General features: G+C 41.3%; 1 protein-coding gene across 7 annotated transcripts in view; it reads right to left on the reverse strand.

The window, feature by feature from the left end:
• CPNE4 (copine 4) overlaps positions 1-16,371 on the reverse strand; it is a 268,973-nt gene that overhangs the window by 199,250 nt on the left and 53,352 nt on the right. The window contains exon 1 of one of the 7 annotated variants that reach the window (XM_021388902.1): positions 16,158-16,255. The exons of the other annotated variants lie outside the window; for them this stretch is intronic. The gene's annotated coding sequence lies outside the window, so the exon portion shown is untranslated. Of the gene's footprint in view, positions 1-16,157; positions 16,256-16,371 lie in introns of those variants that run through there. 7 annotated transcript variants of the gene reach the window in all.

Consider the following 16,371-nt stretch of genomic DNA (forward strand, 5'->3'; position numbering starts at 1 on the left):
TACCTCTATACCTCATTTCTAAGATTTTCAACGATTTTTTTTTTTTTTTTTTTTTTTTTTTTTACAGCAACAAGCAGATCATGTGGTCCTCATTCCCTTCAGAAGCCTGCACAGCCTATTTGGCTAACAGTGCAGACTCAACCACAGCAAATAAACCATACAGAATGACTTCTGCACAGCACTTTTGACTCTGTAAGGTAGGACAAGAGAACAGTAAAAAATCAGCAATACAAATCAATACCTTGAAAACTACATTACCTTAATACTTGAATTTGCTATGAAAAATTGCCTAAGCGCAATTGCAAAATTAGAAATCAGTTCTTTAAGGAATTACTCAGTCTCTACTTACCAAAACAGCAATTTTACCCTTTTCTGAACATATATCATTAAATCAGAACAAGTTTAACCATTTCCTCTTTCTGCAACCAAGCTCCTCAAGACTCAGGAGACCAGCCCATGCCTGATGAAATAGAGCAATTCAGTAACTTGATTAAAAGGACAGAGCTGCTCAACAAATAGGCCCAGCAAAGATCCTGTGTTGAAGCTTTCATGTGCCAGACTTTCAATTTCAGAATGATATTCAATAAGGGCAATGAATTAACTAATCAAAAGGACTGGCATGAGTGAGTTAGAGGTGAGTGAACTTGAACTGAGGAAGAAAGCATGTGTGTAGATTGAACAGAAAGGATGATAACCATTCACACTTTCTCCTTTAAAAGGACAGTATACGCTGGAATATCCACCTTTCTCACACTTCAGAGGTACACTGGTCCCTCAACAGGATAAAACAAGGATGTACTAGGAGATTCCCTGCACTGTACCATTTCTAAGTATTGATACCAGTATCCCCAGAACACCGTTTTCAAATCCCTCACTTTACACTTCCAGTTTTTATTCAAGATGCACCAACAGCTAGGCTGCCAAGCAAGCAAAGCACCGCCAATGCCAGAAAAGGTCAATTCAGGAGTAACCGAATTGAGAATCCTATTACTGTGTGAATTATAAAGCAGTTCTCCCAATTGTTAACCTAGAGGCTGCACAATTCAGTAGTACTAGGAACAGTGCATTATTAACAGCATTTACTGTACCAGTCACACAAGATTCTATGATCATTATCTAGATGTGCTTTGAAGAGAGACCAGCACTTCAGAGGCATTCAGACCACTCCACTCAAATACTGCACAGAACTGAGACGATGTTTTGAAACATCTCACAACCATTTACTCATAAGGCTATCTGACTGAGCCATCCAAGCCACCCAATGGTCTTGTGCACCTATCTCTGCTGAGCAAGGGACATTGCAGGCTTCCCAGAGAAGAGGCGAAAGCAAGAACCAGGGAAGAAGGGAGATGAAAACAACTGTGAGGAAATAGACATTTTTAGGGATTCATGTAAATAAATGTTTATTTACATGCCATACCTAGTGGCAATCTCACTATATGCCCCCATCCAGAGTGAACTCATGCCTCACTACAAAGCTCCAGAGGCAGCAGAGCATGTACCACGCTGTCTGCTGATAGTTAACCTACAAACTTCCTCCAGGAGCCTGTGATGCAAACGCACAATGCGCTCCTGGCACCAGCAAACTCGAGCCACTGCACAACACTGATAAGCCTTCATTGAGGCATCAGTGTCTTGAAGCAGCAGTCTATCTCATTCAAATCCATCTTGCACATATTCCATCCTTTATAACTAACCTTTCAATAGCTTTCCCATCTTCTTTTCCAGTTCATAAGCAGCATCCAGCAGGACTACAATATTCACCAAGACTGGCAAACTAGAATCCCTTGAAGAAAAAACAGCCCTTCCTAAAATAGCTTTTTCTTTTTTAAAACACCCAGCAATCCTAGCATTTCTTTAGTTACTATAGTCCGTATGCTATTTGTATTTTACTTACAATCCATTAGCATAAAGAGAGTTAAACGTGTACAGGTAAGGCTGGGAAAAGCATCTGTTAGACTTCATGCAGGTTAAAACAGCCCTCTCTTACAGATGACAGATTCAGGTCAGGGAAAGTCTAAAATGGAACACTATTACCATGTACAACACAAGGAATGGGTCATTAGTGCCCTTCCCCCCTACCCCAGCACACTTTCAAAGAGACCCAACTTAAATTTGATCTTGTGATGCCACACAAACCTCTGATGGAAACATACACAGAGATTTTTTTGGTGCTTTTATCGTGCCTGTAGTCATGTGCGGCACAGTCCCATAAAGAAAATGCTGATATGACCTCACTGCAATCAGCAAAGCAAAAGAAACGGGCAACAGAGCTGCAGAAACATTTATGCAATGAAGTATCAAGGCAATAGGGAGGAAATATATACATGCAATAGGGAGGAAATGTATACATACATATGTGTATACACATACATATATACACACATTTCTTGTCACTTTACAAATTAGCGCTCTTAAGAGGAGGGTTGTTTTCACATTTTATCACCCAATTTACCACAGACACAGTAACAGAGCAGAAAATAGAAATATGGGCTCTCAGATCTGTTTCTATGGCTGCCAGAGATAAGAAAATGAGTCACTGAAGTCGTTTTCTGGTTTCTTATACCATCATTAAATCGCTAAATCATCAGATCTCTCCTAGTCTAACACTACCGCAGAGGAATGCACAGAGCTCTTCCTTACTCAATTTTATTTTCCCCAAGAGGTGCAAGAGCTTGGTCTTACTGTGCAAAATCAGTAGGGGCATTATCTACATCAAAATCCAGACATGACTCAACTAGATGTGTGCATTAAAACAAATATAGAATACAACATAGATAGGTTACCAAATCCCTGACAAAGATGGTAATGTAAGAAACAGGTTGCAGAACTGGGGCTTTATCTTAAGGGTAGACAGGATCATTGCAAGCAAGTTTGATCCTCTACATCAGAAACTTACAAAAGTTGCACCTAAATTTTAAAGCAAGCCTATAATTTATCCTTGAGTGACAGAAAAAAAATTCTAAAAAGAAAGATTTTGAATTAGACTTCAGTAGCAATGAAATCACTACAACCATAAGTGCATCCAGAGGTTAAATACTCCCACTTATTAAAAAACAAAACCCGCAATACCTTACTCTAAGACTTTGGCTTTCACAGTGTGTCCAGTTGACAACTGGATAAGCATTTTCCCTTTTTTAATACTATATGAGCTTAAAATTGTTTTGCTAAGGGATCTGTTAATTCTTTCTATGGATCAAGCCTTATATTTCATGTATAAAATCATGATAATATGAAAGATTTAGGAATTTTAAGAAAATTGCATCTTTCGAGATTGCTGCTACTTTGAAGTATGCTAGAGGTACTTTTTAAGGGGAAGGAAGAAGGGATGAGTGCAACAGTAAAAGCTTTTTCACTCCTACGTGGCATTAAATACTGTTCCACCAATTCCTGTTGAGAAAAAAAAAATGGGACTTTTAGCACATAAAATATGGTTTCTAGAGTTCAACACAGCTATTCTACAAAGGTAGACAGATAGTAAAATTGTCTTGTGAGAAAAGAGCAAAACGAAAATGAAGACTGCACCTTGAACTGCAGTTTGCCTGAAAACTACCAGCACAGTACGGTAAGCAAAGAGGAGAAAAATTAAAAAATAATAAAAAAAAAAACCACCAACAATTAGCTATTTTGGGATACAGACTTGAAATGATGCTTGGCTGGGCTTGATGGATATTTACAGATATACATCTATGTAAAAAGATATATCTGCTTAAAAATAGAACCTGTTTAACTCAAAATTGCAGCAAGCTAAAAGTGCTTTACACAGTAAGGCTGGATGCTTATTAAGAAGAGATCTTTAAAATAATCAAATCCAGGTGAGGTAGAACAACCAATGCTGTGTCTTTGTCTACATTCAAAAGACTTTGCTGGGACACCAGCATCACAGAATCATCACAGAATCACAGAACAGTTTGCGTTGGAAGGGATCTTCAAGATCACCTACTTCCAACCCTCCTGCTAAAAATTCCTTTTGGACCTCCTTGTACATACGGGTAAAAGCACTTTTACACAGTTAAACCTGTGCTGATGTTAGGCACGTGTACTGGTGTCAAATCAGGCTCCACAAATTTCTTCTGTAGGCAGCTGTGCTGTTTAAACCTGTCATTGTCCCCTCCCTCCGTAGGGCTCTGATGGTAGGAAGTACTCTCCAGACTACTTCCAAATGCAGTGAGCCAACTCAAACTCACTACAACATAAAGCAAGTTAAACTAATCTCACAGATTTAACCTGAAGCAGACTGGAACATTCTTACAAACCTTTTCTACTTGCAGAGCTGTGGAGGCACAACCTCAGGCAACATGGCACTGGCAAATACCAGTGACCTAACTTGATTCCTCTTCCAAAGACTGGAAATAGCTGATGGTATTGGGGTGATGAGGGTGGGAAGATCACCAAAGTGCAGGTAAATATTTGCTTTTGTTGCTACAGTTTCTCACTCCGGTTTGTCCATTGTTACGTTGCCACATACCAGTGGCCCACCAGTATTCACCTATCATTTTGCAATGCTGAATAATTTAAAGTTGGGAAAAAAAAAAAGAAAAATCCTTGCAAAAAGTCCTGGAATGTATTTTCATTTTCATCTCCTTAAAAAAAAAAAAACAAAAAAAACCACACAGGACATTGCACAGGAGCGCCCAACCAACTAAAACCATTGTATAAACTCACCAAAATACACTAGTGGCTAGGGAAAAAAATGTTCCTTGATATGTACCAATTCTTTCTGCTATTTATGACCTACACATTAGCAGCTAGGTCTTCAGCTTTAGGGTTTCAAACATCTGTTAACGCTTGAACACAGAGTAGAGCCGAACCTATATGAGAGAATGACAGCAGATCCTCTTCCAGCACCACACAACACAGCATCCCACTAGGGTCCACACCACTGCTCAGGTCTCACCTGTATCTGTGCTCCCCTCCAAGCCCTGCAAGTTCTCAGCTCAGAATACTGCATAGTTCAGCCATATCTTGTATCTCACCTCCAGCAGAACTCAGCTGCTTGTCTTCTTGATAATAACCAAAGGTGATGTTGATTCTCAAACATCACCCACTGCTGCAGGCGTGTGGCTTTAAAAATATCATACAGTATTGGAAGTAAATGACAGCGCAGTGTAACATGATTTAAGCCACAGTCTTCAACATTCTTCCAAACACTCATTTGGCTGCCAGGCTGGAAAATGTCGAAGCTCTAAAGGTTATTAGACTATGGTTTATGACAATGGGAGTGTGAAAGTTTGCAGTCACGATAACATATTCAACTTAAAAGAGAAGAAAATTGAAGACATGATTAAAAAAAACTATACACACAAAAGCTCTGACTGTCCCTTTATGCAGTTGACAAAGGAGCTGCTTTTTCCCTCCTCTACTCCCTCATCAGAAGTTTTTTTAATCTCAATATATAATAAAAACTAAGAGAAAAAGAAAAAATAATGTAATGGATTTTTCTATGTGCATTCTGCAAAGCATTTTTTTTTTGTCTAGAAAGAGGTACTGCAGTTTACCTAAATTGACTCTTGAGGGTATTACACTTAGAATGAATGTTTAATAGATGTTAGCTCAGTTGAAGAAGTAAATAGCTCATGAAAGACAAATAGCTCTAAATCTCTTCATAAATAGGACTTTTTCCACAAGTGCTTTCACACAGCCCAAAAGCACGTGTGCTCTACTGAAATATCACGGGCAACTATTTATGCTTGTCACTTAATCTGTTTGAGCAGAAATTAAATAATGTTGGGATCAAGCTTTCTGCTCTCTCTCAAATAAATATAAAATATTGCAGAAACCGTTTTTAAGGGGAAATGCACCTAACTGCATGTTGGACTGGGAGTCCCAGCATCCCTGTTCTGGTCCTCACAGCCACAGATCCCTGCTATGATTGCAGATGAATTGCATAACCCTGCTGTCCCTCAGTTCCCAGCAATGCTCATGAGTCATTTAAACACCAAGGCCCAGAGGAGCAATGCTATTCAACATCTGTGAGAATTCATAGGCTGGTTAGACTGACTTCAAACACAGTTTTTTCATCTTCCCTGTCTTTTCTTCTTCCTTCAGCCTTTCATATTGCCTCTTCCTTCCCTGGGGAAGTAAATCCACTCCCAAACACACACCTTGCATAAGGGGCACCCTGACAGGGAGTGAAGGCAGACCATCTCCCTACATTGCTGCCCTGCCACCCCTCACACTTAATGCTGTTTCCCTAAAATACCTTCATTTCTGACTGCAAGAATAACAGTAGAAAAAGCTGGGAGTGACCACTGTCCCAACAGCTTCTAAAATCCTGCACAATAGCAATGCTGCTTAGTTTCCAAGCAAGTCGAACAGTGCAGAAGAATTGCTGCAAATGTTCAAGATGAAAAAAAAAGAAAAAGCCAACACCTAGAGTTTTCAAATCTCAAATCATGACAAACTTGTTGCTCCAAGTTTTTCATGATTTCTACCCACCTTGCTAAGCCCTTTCAACTAAAAAGCAAGCAAAAATTTACAGTGCAAAGTTGTCAGCAGCCGCTTCCTTCTGTCCAAAGGATATCGGTCCCAGACAGGAAAGAGGGAAGTTCAAATCCTTCCTCCATCCAAGAGGATTCAAAAGCTTTCCTCGCTCCTTCAGTCTTTCATGCTTCAGTCAGTCCAGCATACAGCACTGTCGTGGTCTCTCCTAGGACGGTGTGTCCTTGTGGTTCCACTCTTCAGCATAGCACGGAGTCAGGCTGAAGCCTGGGGCTCAATGCCTCCTCTCCCCACCAGGGCTGTCTGAGAGGGGAAACCAGGCCGTGTTCTCTCACCTTCTGGACCAGTTCCAAAGCAAGATTGTCAACCTACCCACAGGAAGTGCTCCAACCACCCCTCTGTACATCAGTAGGCCAGGGCAACACACGTGTTCTGCTGCCAGGAAAATTACCTCAGATGAAAACAGAATATATTTCATTTGACCCTCCAAAATTCTTACCAATACAAAAAGCAAAGTTAGGCAAAGATTTGTGTCAGAGCAATCCAAATAAGCATTTGAGTTTATTTGGCTCAGTGGCCATAGCGCAATAATAAAATGCATTATTCACCCTACCCTACATGCAAAGACAAATGTTTCCTGACACATGAAAGTCAGAAAGCAAATCCGCTTCAATCCAGGTCAATGGATTAGAAGACTAACTCTATAATAAGAAAAATAAGAGTTATATAACTACTCTGAAGTAATTAGAAATATGTAAAAAAAAGTTTCAGTCTTAATATGGTTAACGAGAAGAGAAACAACAAAAACCTTACATACTATTTTGAAGTACACTAGCAGTAAGAGCCTAAATAGAACTACAGGCTAGATATTAAATGAGTGCTTAGAAGTTTTTTTTATCTCTGATAATAAAATAGCAATGCTCAGTTGAAAAATCTTCATAAATCATTTGCTTAAACAGAACAAAAAAATCCTAATTTTTCAGACACACCTAATTTCAGAACAGTGCTCAAAGAAGTGGAGACAAAGAAAGCAAAAAAGAAACCAAGATGATGACACAAATTTCGACACAGTATAGTTTGCCTTCTGTGTTTTGTTTCTGTGTGGTGTTTTGTTTGTTTTAAAACTTGTTTTCTACCCAGCTCAGTGTTTTATCACACTTTGTGAGTGAAACTTCCATAATTTCCATTTCTGATGAAGGCAAATGGAATAGATGCCCAAAACCGGGCCCTGCAAATGCTGTAATTCTGCACTGGTTAAGGTAACATTTCTCTAAAGAAATAAGTAGAATTAAGCAGCTACTACAGTTTATTGCTTATAAATTACATGAGTAGACATTTTATCCTAGAATGCTTGTAAACAGAAGCCAAAAAGATATAGACTAGCTAAGCTTTTGGAATCAAATCCCCAAGCTCTGTATTACATGATAAACTCCCAGAAAAATAATATTGAAAAAATACTGTTTCACTTCCCATTTTCAAAGCATTCCGCTCAAGCTGAATACTTAAACTTCACACTCTACAAGTAAGAATTAATGATCAAAAGCCTCTTAATATCTTTGCCTCAAGTTTCTTGTCCATGAGAGCATGAAAACACGGAGTGGGTTAATGCTGAAAACCAAAGAACTCCTGTCATAGTGACTACTTAGTCTGAAGTCAGTGAGAATGCTGATTGGCAGCAGGAGAACAAGCACTTGTCTTAGTCTCTCATTTCCTTGATATCACTGGTTTTGATGTTTAAGCATCCTTGCTTCTTCTTTGCAGAAGGGAACCATTCTGACTGACTCATTTCTACTAATTAGAAAATGAAAAGTCACCCCATTGGCACTCTTATACCCCACAGCCTTTCCTACTGCACTGTTCACATGTTGGAGGTAACTACTGCAGCATAGAGTCATGGTCAAGTGAGAGCACAAGAAACTCATGCTGCTAAATCACACCCACGCACGAAGCTTGTTTAGTCTTTTCCATTTAAGGTCTGAGCATATCTTAGGATGAACATTTAGGGAACACCTGGGTGCTTCCAAACATTAAATATGATCTCTAGCAAGCTATTTAAACAGGAATGGCCAGCCTCCTTAGTCCAAGAGCCTCACAGCAATCCCTAGAGAGTTAAAGAGAAACCCCAGAGATCATTCAATAGGCAAGAGGTGAGAATAGCTCTCAGGAATCACACCTAGATATCACAATAGATATCCACTTTAGGAGCTGCCACAAGTGTCCCTTCCAGACAAATGCACATGCAAGAAGGTGTTAACAGATAGTTTGGGCAGGAATCCTCTCAAGGACCTCAGCAGCTCCACCTCTACCCCTATTGCCACCCTTCAGCCCTTCTGCTGCCCATGGCACTGGCAAGTCACACCCCATGGTGGGCTACTATGAACAACCAACCTGATGTCAGTTCCTTGCTTTTTAGAAGGCTCACAGGACATTTTACACTGACTGCTAATGCATTTTCCACAGAGGTCAGCTCCTGTGTTTTCCTCCTAACACAAGGCTATTAAGAACATTTAACACCAATCCTTTACCTACTCCTAAGCTTTTAGATGCATACCGATTTTTTCTCCCCTTCAACACTTGAGTAACTTGAACTTCTACCTTATTTTCCAACTGCAATTCCACTGGGTGGTTTCCATCTGCTCATAGTAACTACACCGTAACAGAAACGCACACCCCACAAAATCTATACTTTAAAAGTTCTTTGCTGTTTGGGCCAGTGATACGTAGCATCAGAATCAGCTTACAGAAACTGAGTTTGTGGTCTAACTTATATACTCACTAAGCCAAGAAAACCACAATCAATAAGAGATTATGTTCAACTGGAGTTTCTTGGCAAGAGCTGTACGAAAAATGTTAGAGGTACTCTCCCTTTCATTTCCTGTATCTTTCAGGAACCACTGGGCACTGCCACTTTCACAGATCTCACGTGTTCTGCTGGCAGCTCACGTGGTGGTACTTTGTGAGTATTTCTAAAAAGCTGCTCACCTTTTGTAGCGGAGTTAAGATCAGCTACAGTGCAAGTCAATTGCTGTATCCATCTTCCCTGATTCTCTTCAGCTGCAGGAGAAGTGGACCATTTCAAATTGATTAAATCCTCAACATTTTCTCTGCGCTATTTCATTCAACTCCAGTTTAGCCTCTGGTCACAGACATAACACTGAACCCTCTCCAAAAAAAAAAAAAATAGTGTCTGACAAGTCATGGATGGCCACTGGTAAATGGATACAACGGCATGAAAGAATTACTCAGCCAGTAAATGGGTTGTTAAACATAACTACTTCCATGATAAAACACCAAGACATAAGTGTAAATAAGTAAATTAACTTTAGGTACTCGCAAAAGAGAATTATTATACAGTAACTATTTGCCCACAGTGAAATGCATTATATCTAAAAAGGTAATAAAATGCAAGTCATGTAAAGATCTGCTTTTTGCTAATTATGTCCTAATATGTCTACAGAACACATCTGGCTTCCTGAAATGACTTGTAATAGCTGTGCTTCATCTTACCAGGTTTGGAGACCAGGTTTGGACTCTCTTAACAATACATCTGTAGTATTTACGTAAGAAAACTGGCAGAAAGGCTTATTTCATTAAGAGAAGGTCAAAAGTAACTTAATAGGACAGGAAATTAATACATTAACATCCTGACTAGCAAGATATAGAAATTAAAGAGATGTATAAGGCAGGAAAGAAGAATCTTCACTGAGAAACTACCTTCTTCTAGCATAGGTTAAACTTTGGTTCAAACCAAAGCCATTTCCAACGCAGACTAGAACAGCTACTTTTACACATTACCCCAGCCAACCCTGCCAAGAATCATCGCTAGCCTTCAAAGTACACCCCCTCTGAGCAGGTAACATCAAAAAGTTTCAAGGATGCTCATTCACAATTAGATTTTACTAACCTTTGAATAAAATGGTTCCCAATATTCTTTATTTGCTTCTTTTTTTAATGAACAAACAAAGCAATTCTGTCTACTAAGAGCGGCAGCAAATTCAACCCAAAGAAAGAACGCTGCTGTAAGAAATCACAGTTCAATGCAACTTGTTTTGCTACAGCAGGAAGCAAAGACCACAGGTGGATGGAAGAAAAACCTTCTGTACCACACGTGGATTAAAATGAGGATTTCAGAAACTTTTCAGTCCTGTTATTCATTCAGTCAGTTACTGCCAAAAAAAGAAAAAAGACAGAAAAACAAAAACTGGTGAAAGTTATCCTGTAGACTGCCGCAATTTCATTACTCTCAGGCTGAATGCTTTATTAAAAAAGAAAAAAACAGAAAAAACAACAAGAACCACACACCACCACTCTGGTGCACAAGATAATTCTTAGCAATCTAATTACTTCCATTTTATTACAGAAGATAAGTTAGGAGATGACTGATATGCCAAGGCAGCCACCTTAGTAACACCTGATGAATATTTATGCCACTAAGTCTGCAGCTTTAAGTGGTACCTCGTAGATGAAGATACGGCAGTCTCTGTGCCTGCTCACATGAAGCAGCAGAAATCACTCACATCCCACTTCACACCCCTCTAGCAGTACAAGAAGGCTGGCTCTTCCTAAAGATGCCTGACTGATACCTGCACATAACAGCAAGCTACAGAAGCCACTTCTGGTTGTTAAAATATTTTTTTAAATTTGTATTAATATGTATATAAATATATGCATACACCTTCTCCACTAGCTAGACTACAATGTGCTGCTTGGAGATGAACAATTTATTTAAGCAAGCGTTGCTTTCTGCATAGATATCAAACACAACTCTGTCATCTTTCTGGACAAATTTACATAAATCACAAAGGATGCAACTGAAATAGCAAATACCCCCAGAATTGAAAGAACTGTATCTCAAACACTCATGGCAAACAATTTCTGTTCTGAAAACTTCCAGATTATGGAAATCAGTTTCTTAAGAATTTTTTTTCCTCACTTACTTATTCTATGGAGCCAGCAAAAAAACTTTTCTTAGAGTTTGACCTGATTTTCCACTGCAGATAGGGAATGTTCCAAATTTGCAAATTTACAAATACAAGAAGAAATTCAGCTCTCTTTCTTTTGTGGCATTCAAGACAGGAGTAACTCCAGCACCAGTGAAGAAGTTCTGCTTTGCATTTCTCAACAGCCAGAAGTTTACCCACTGTTTCTTGGTTAAAATCGACATGTAATTTCTGAACTTCATATTCTCCTAGCAAATACCAGAAGTATCTTCTCCTCTCTTCGTAAGACCTGCTTTCATTTCCCTTCTCTTTAACCTTACCTACTGGACTACTCCCCGCCCCCACACTGCTCTTTTACATCTCATTAGCATTCTCAGCTTCATCTTCCTCTATCCTCTATTTCTTTCAATGGCTTCAGTGGGTTTTTTTGTTCGTTTGGTTGGTTTGCAGTGTTTGGACTGGTTTGTTCTTTAAGTTTTCCCACCCATAGACAATCTGTTCTCAGCACCAGGCAAGGAACTGATTACAAAGCACATATGGCAGAAACATATACAAAAAAAAATACACTGGTGGTTAAAAGTCCAGGGCAGAGCATGCTTAATTTACACAGCTTCTCCAGCAGACATCCAGCTATTTTGAAAGTAGATCAAATAACCTTGCAGATACTATCTACTGGGTCCTCCTAAGGGAATCGGTGCAGTATTCACACCTCAGCTTTTTGCAAACCCTCCCCCTAGGGGTTCAGCTGTCTGTGATCCAAGGCCTACTTTTGATACAGCAGAACCGCATAACCTTGGATGAAACTTCTAAGGAACTGCCCCAGTACTGCTGTCTGCCAGGCCAGCAAAGCCGAGTCAGATGCTAACTAGGGACGGTATGCTAATGCTTTGCCTAGTAGCTCAGTACTCCTAGTTACTGACCTCACACCTCAGTTGACAAATAACTGGTTTAAAGTTGCATATATCCTGCTTTCAGTCTCTTCATGGATTCTAAAGGGTGAATGAAGTGACTGAGAGTATTACAGCTAACTACAGTAGCCCCACGGGGCTGGTTGACAGATCTGTAAGAGTGACAAGCCCTCAAGTGAGTCTTTAGGCTGTAGACCAAATGTGCAGAGTAGCTCTTAAAATTCTACTGCTACACAGGCACAGATGAAATAAGAAAGTCTTTGATCATAACGAGTCCCTAAGAACAAGATGTTTTATCTTCACGCACAGGAACTGGAATACAGTCTCTCTTATCAGTGCATAGAACACATTTAAGAATTGTCTAAAGACCACTTCTCTAACAGAACTCTCCTTGCAGTCAATGCTATCCAATGTTGTGGTCCCATTTATTTTTCATACTCGTTAGCTTTGCAATTTGATCTTACGTGTTTTGAGTCGATGGGAAAACATTTCATCATTTTTTCAGGATACCTTGTTGTATCTCTTCCTTGGGCCCGCAGTTAAATGCAGACCACCAAGAAATAAGAGTGCAGAATGCCACCCCAAAAAGGAGGGTTTTTTTCTGTATAATCAGACAACGTTATATATCACCTATTCTTGGCCTTTATAAACATTACAGAAGTGAGACAATATTTTTCAAGCTAATGGGTAATCTCATAAATGCACTCGTTTAAACATTTTTCCACACCTGTTTTGGGGTATGCTTTGTTCTACATTAGCCATTCATTACAAATCCATGTCTACAGAAATGAGGTTTTGGTCTCATTTCTAACTAGAAACTACATTTGACATTCTAAATTGCAGTTACAACACGCACAGGACAAGCATTTATTTTGAAGCACCATACCCCAGCTCAACAGAGAGGGGCACAAGGCATCTGACATTGTGAAGAAAAGGGAACTTTCAAATCTAGTTCACCTGTTTCCCCAGTTTTCACTATTCTGTAGTCCTATGGCACAACTGTTTCTTTTGAAAGATAGTACTGTGTTTGATATGAAGAGGAAGGGCCATAATTCCTGTAATCTGCACAAGAGCCTTTATACTGAATCAGATCTGACAAAAATTCTTATTTCAAATCTGTTAGCATCACTGCTTATGTCTCAGTGAGAAGTTTAAACACAGTGAAAACTAAAGGTAGTCAAGCAGTGGTTGATCTAGCTGAATAGACAAAAGGGCCTTCCCTAAATTCAGACAAAAAGGCTAAAGATGACTTAAAATTTTCTGCTTGCCAGAAAACCATCTATGGTCAGTTTCCAGTTGGTCTGTCAGCCTCAACGTATACGTGATATTGTATTTGATACAACTGCAAATCAAGCTGTAGCATAGCAAACCTTCTGCACTTTCTTCCAGGGAACGGAAGCTGAGCTTCAGCCCAGACCATTAATACAAGCTTGAAAAAAATGAAAGATTTATGCAAGTTGATAAAGAACACTCCCAGGTACTTTCCAAGCCTGCAGTCCCTCACAGGACACTGGACCTCATTTACACCACCCTGACAGACATGCCAGTCCAATCTTCTGTTTCCCTTTCTCTCATTCTCCTTCACCTATTTGCTAGTTCCATACAAATATTTTCATAGTTGGTTTTTTGTTGTTTTTTTTTTTTTCTTCCCCCATTTCTTTGATCACTTTACAAAACCAAGCCTATCTGGCCAAATGTCTGGCAAGACCTCCACGTCATTTTGAATCTTTCCCAGTAAAACTTAATGATCCCTTAAAACTTTCGTTGTAAGTTAACAAACAAGTAAAAGCAACTGTTTCTGTTACCAACACATGATGTACCGAGGTAGCATTTGTACCAGCATTATACAAGTGATGTGCAACTCCATGAGCTGGTAAAGGCGATGGTAACAGCAGCAGGTGTTTTTTTTCATACAAATTAGCATAAGACTAAATAAGAAACAGCTGTCTACATTATTTAATACACCTTTAGCTGCAGGTTATTCATTTGTGCGCATTTCCAAGGATCTTAATGGCATTAACATCACTGCCTATCACTTACTGCCTTCACCTAAGCGTACAGACATTGTTCTACTGCAGATTTTTTTTCCCCAAGACACTGTTTATTCAGCGATTCAGCTCTGCATGTATCAAAATATCCAGTTGCTTATTGATAGAATCTTTCTAGATAGCAACTAACGTACTAACAATCTTATCATCTGATGTTACACCGAGCCACGGGGATAGGCACTGCTGTTCAGTGAAGTTTCTGGACAAAATACTCCAGGGATTTTTCCCCTCTTACAAACAGAAGAGGAAACGAGGGAGAAATTAATCCCAGGTATCACTCATGTCCAAGGCACGTCCCATAGCCAAATGATTGGCTGTTACCAGCTCTGAGAAGGGTGCCTTGCCCTCTTCAAATGTGCCGTGAGATTCTGTCTCTCTGCCTGGCAGAGAGACAACCCAACTAAAACTGAGTGATTAATTCACAGTAAGTAACGCGCTGGAAGAAACTGAAGCAGTCACTAGATAAGGAAAGCATGGACTAACTGTAGACACGTTGTACCAGAGCAATTTCACAGCTCACTATCCTTTCCACCAAGAAAACTTTTTATTTTTTACTTAGGGTGTGTCTGTTTTCTATTTGTCCAGTGTTCGCTAAAGGAATCTTACTCCACACTACTCCAAATCTCTCTAACAGCTGCTTGCAGCTTTTGCTAACCCATGAATGACACTTGTTAGCAAACTAAATGCTGCAGGTACTCCCTCGTGTCAATCTAAAGAACATATCTCTATAGAAAATCAGTGAGGAATCAAAACCACACGGTCACTGCAGCCAGGAGCGACTCCAAGTTCACCCCATTTCCAAGGCTCCTTCGGCCCCTGCACTCCCTTCATTTCAAACACTTCACCCCCAACTTCGGGCTGGGAAGGTAGGGAAGCCTGCTGGTGGAATGTCAGAGCGGAAATACAATCTAAGGGACGGACGGCAGCCAGACAAGCTCCTAAGACACATTCCAAGCCTTCAGAGCCAGCTGCTGCCGCGGCTCTACACCACCGGGCTCCTCAGCACGGTTCCCCTAGACGCGCCTTTAGAAGGGACCACCGCTATTCCTCTACCCGACGGCGCTCCCCTCGCTACCACGAGCCCGGCACAGCCCCGTGACGACAGCAGGGAAACCGCGGGCAGTGACGCGGCCGTCCCCCGGCCGCAGCCCCCCGCCTTCCGCCGCTCCTTGGGCGCCCCCCGCAGGCGGCACCGCGCTCCCGCGGTTACGGCCGGCAGTGTGCCGGGCGGCGAGGTGTGCGCGCCGCTATCCCCGCAGAGCGGTCCCGCCCGTGGTGACAGAGGCGGGAGCCCCAGGCGCAGGCGACGGAACGCCCGACGGGTTCACCTGGGAGCACCTCCGTGCAGTCGCGTTCTGCCCCGGCTTGGCTGTGGCTGCGGGCACAGCACTCAGCCCGCCCGCAGCTGCCGTGCAGCGCCCGCCGTACCCACCCGGCGCTTGGGCGGCTGCTAGTTCGTACGCGCGCCCTTAGCTCCCGTTATCTCCGTGCAGCTTCTTCTAGGGCACAAATGACTTCAGACTTCCCTTCTCTGCGACTCAGCGCTGCCTAAGGACACCGGCAGCGCCGTGGAGTGAAACGTTCTTAAACCACAGCTAGAAGGCAACTTCACAGCCGTGTAACAACCGCACCAAAGGACAGCGCGGCTCCGAGGGCAGAGCACACCGGGGCCCCTCACAGCCTTGCTGCACAGAGTTCTTCCTGCCAGGCACCTTGTAAAAAAAAAAAAGTTTAACTGCTCAGCCACTCTTTACGATCACACGTTGTGATTTTCGAGTGCACTGGCAAACTTTGCAAATGCTACCAAAACCCAGAGTTACCATTTGCACAGCCGTCTCATCACAGCTCTTCGTAGCCAAGTGTTCTTCCTCAACTTCAAACTTTCTGCCAGACAACTTACTGATGAAGCAGACAGCAGCGGGTGACGCTAGATTTCAGCCTGGATATCGGTGCGAGGTGTTGCTGACTAATGGTTGCATCGGGAGCCGCGATGCTGACCACTGGCTGCCTCGCATTCCAGTTCCAACCCTAACA

The sequence above is a fragment of the Numida meleagris genome, chromosome 2 (genome assembly GCF_002078875.1).
Source record: "Numida meleagris isolate 19003 breed g44 Domestic line chromosome 2, NumMel1.0, whole genome shotgun sequence".
Lineage (NCBI taxonomy): Eukaryota > Metazoa > Chordata > Aves > Galliformes > Numididae > Numida > Numida meleagris.